General features: G+C 42.3%; 1 pseudogene; it reads left to right on the top strand.

Annotated features, from left to right (window-relative positions):
* Positions 1 to 1356: 1356 nt before the first annotated feature.
* On the top strand, positions 1357 to 3060 carry LOC101560625 (annotated as a pseudogene).
* The last annotated feature ends 487 nt before the right edge of the window (positions 3061 to 3547 follow it).

Genomic DNA, 3547 nt, shown 5'->3' with positions numbered 1-3547 from the left:
CCTTGGAGTTGTGGTATCCAATGAATGAACACAGGGGAAGCTCCTGGGGCAGCATCTAGCGCATAGTCAGACTGTAATTAATATTTTCTATCATTATCACTTATTGGCTCACAGATATATGATTCATTGTTTTTCTCTCTATTTTTAAAGGATATTTTCTTTTCACTCTTTAGTGTATCACTTAATTTTTGTGACAATCTACAGCTACTTATTGTTCAAAATATTGATTCCAATTAGGCCACATATCAAGTTCTTAAACTTCTTTTCTTTATACTAAGGTAACAGTCAGACCTTCTCAAGTTTTTCTGAAATTCTGCCTTCTCCCTGTGACCTTTACAGCCCCATAGAAAGAATTCCTGGCAGTCTCTATTCCAACAGGATGAGTCCTCATTTGTTGTTTTCTCAGTAAATGCATTTAGTAAACTCTGTTAAACAGAACACTGAATTAAACCTGTCAATTAACCAATCTCTCAACTTTAATGCTTTGCCAGGAGAGTAGAGGGAAGGGACAGACACATGCAATGAAAGCACCCAGGACAGGAACCAGCCGGCATAAAGATAGCAGAGGCTGTGACCAAAGCTAAGCTGAACAGAGGTGGAAAAGGAGGAGCAAAGAGGACGGCTGATGTTCAGAGTGAATGGCCCTACGGCAAGTGAATAACATTCTAGCACTGCCCAGCATTGTGGAGATTCTTTAAGGCATGCTTTGGAAATCATAATTTATTTCCTCCTTGTTAAAATAAAATCCCAAGGAATCAAGGGTGTATTCAAAAGAAAAGAAGGTGAGGAATGAAGAGATATATATTCTAGTACATGTCCTGAATTGGGTAGTCTCATCCTAGTCAGCTATACTATATATATATATATATATATATATATATATGAATAAAATTTGTTTATATAGCAATGACACTAAATCACAACAAGATCTTCAGGAAACCAAAATTTAAATGAATTATGATGTACCAATTAAAATGTGTTCACCATACTCTAGAATGTGGCCTGAAAAGTTTCCAACACAAAAGTTGAAAAGTACAAATTTCTCTAACTAAATCTAAAACAAAAAATCAAAATTTCAACTAAGTATAACAAGGATGGCAAAAAATGTTTTGTGTCACATAATGTCTATAATCTATTGGTGGTAACTGCCTAGATTAGACGGTTGAGAAGGATTCTGAGGCCAGTCCTAGTTGAGTACAAAAGTGCATTACGAGAAATCAGTTGTATCTGTCATCTTTGATATTTATGAGACATAAGCCATATTTTCACTATTCTGGACGGTGAACTTGACATTCTCAAAGAATTCCAGGATGGCAAAAAACAGAACAGTAGCAAGCCCCTGAAGAATTTGCCAAAATGATGCTTACACCAGTTATACTGTTGAAAGAGGGGACTGACAGCTCCCAAGGCATCCCTCAGCTTGTGAGTAACAGCAGGCCTGCTGGGTGATTGCCGAGGCTGTAAGAAGCACCCTACATCCCCATGGCATGGATGAGCTTATTGTAGATGGCTGAGGCAAAGCAACAACTTCTAATGATGGGGTCACAATTTTGAAACTTCTCAATTTTGTCCATCCTGCAGCAAAGACTTCAGTGGACACTGCCAAGTCTCAAGATGCTGAGGCTGGTGATGGCAGCACTTCTGTGACCCTGCTGGCTGCAGTTTCTGAAGCAGGTGAAACCCTACATGGAGGAACATTTGCACCCCCAGATCATCATTTGAGTTTTCTGCAGAGCTACACTCTTGGTAATTAACAAGATAAAGGAGATGGCTGTGACCATGAAGAAGCAAGATAAAGCAAAGCAGAGGAAGCGGCTGGAGAAGTGTGCCATGACTGCTCTAAGCTCCAGGCTGATCTCCCAGCTGAAAGCCTTCTTTGCTAAGATGGTGGTTGATGCTATGATGATGTTAGGTGATTTTCTGCAGCTTAAGATGATTGGAATCAAGAAGGTACAGGGTGGAGCCCTAGAGGAGTCTAGTGTTATATTCAAGAAGACTTTCTCTTACGCTGGATTTGAAATGTAACCTCAAAAGTACAATAACCCCACAATCACCTTATTAAGTGTTGAACTTGAGCTGAAAGCTGAGAAAGACAATGCTGAGATCAGAGTCCACACAGTAGAGGATTATCAGGCAATCGCTGATGCTGAGTGGAACATTCTGTATGACAAGTTAGAGAAGATCTGTAATTCTGGAGCCAAAGTCATTTTATCCAAACTCCCTATGGGGGATGTGGCCACCTAGTACTTCACAGATAGGGACATGTTCTGTGCCGGCTCTGTGCCTGAGGAGGATTTGAAGTGGACAATGATGGTCTGTGGAGGCTCAATCCAGACCAGCGTGAATGCTCTATCAGCAGGTGTGCTGGGCCGCTACCAGCTGCTCAAAGACTGGAGGCGAAAGGTACAGTTTCCTCACTGGCTGCCTCAAGGCCAAATCTTATACCTTCATCCTCTGTGGTGGAGCTGAGCAGTTCATGGAGGAGACAGAACGGTCTCAGCATAACACCACCATGATTGTTGGGAGGGCCATCAAGGGTGATTCAGTTGTGGCTGGTGGTAGAGCCATTGAGATGGAGCTCTCTAAGTACCTTTAGGATTACTCAAGGACTATCCCAGGAAAACAGCAGCTACTGATTGGGGCATATGGTAAGGCTTTGGAGATTGTCCCATGCCAGCTATGTGACAGTGCTGGCTTTGATGCCACAAATATCCTGAACAAACTACGGGCTCAGCATGCCCAGGGCGGCATGTGGTTTGAGGTGGACATCAACAATGAAGACACTACTGACAACTTTGAAGCTTTTGAGTGGGAGCCAACTAGGATGCAGATCAATGCCCTGACAGCAGCCTCTGAGGCTGTGTGCCTTATCATGTCCATTGATGAGACCATCAAGAACCCTTGCTCCACCGTGATACTCCTCCAGCAGCAGGCTGGGGCCGGGGCTGGGACTGCGGGGCCGCCTCCCTTGAGATGCCACCCATCACACTGGCTGGTAGCTGTCTGCAGGTGTGTTTGCCCTTCCTGAGTTGGCTAATTGGTATTATGAAGAAGAGGTAGTAATGGGTCTGTTCTTTTGTCACTGGAGGTTATGTAAATAAAACTTAAGACTTAGGGAGAAAAAAGAATTCCCATTAAAATCAAGGTTTTGCTATAAGGATCACCACCAATATTAAACAAATATGTCACATGCACTTTTAGTCTGAAAAACTACTAAATTCTCTATGAAAATTCCAGAAAACTACATGAAATGAGAATGCATCTACAGTTATATGATTTCATCTCCCCTTCTAGTACTGAGGTTCCAGTCCATGGGTGTGCTACCACTGAACAACACCCTAGTCCTTATTATACATTTTCTATGTGGGATTGATAATTGCCCAAGTAGAACTCAGACTTGCAATCCTCCTGCCTCAGCCTCCCTAAACGCTGGGATGACAGGCATAGGCCACCACGCCCAGCTTATATCATCCTTTTCTTTTATCATTTAGTAACTTTCATCCTGATCTTGCTATATTTTAAATCCTCTCTCAACTCTCATGAACAC

This window comes from Octodon degus, unplaced genomic scaffold, assembly GCF_000260255.1.
Source record: "Octodon degus isolate 3935 unplaced genomic scaffold, OctDeg1.0 scaffold00074, whole genome shotgun sequence".
NCBI lineage: Eukaryota > Metazoa > Chordata > Mammalia > Rodentia > Octodontidae > Octodon > Octodon degus.
Note: the sequence above shows the minus strand (reverse complement) of the source record. Positions and strands in the feature narration are given on the sequence as shown.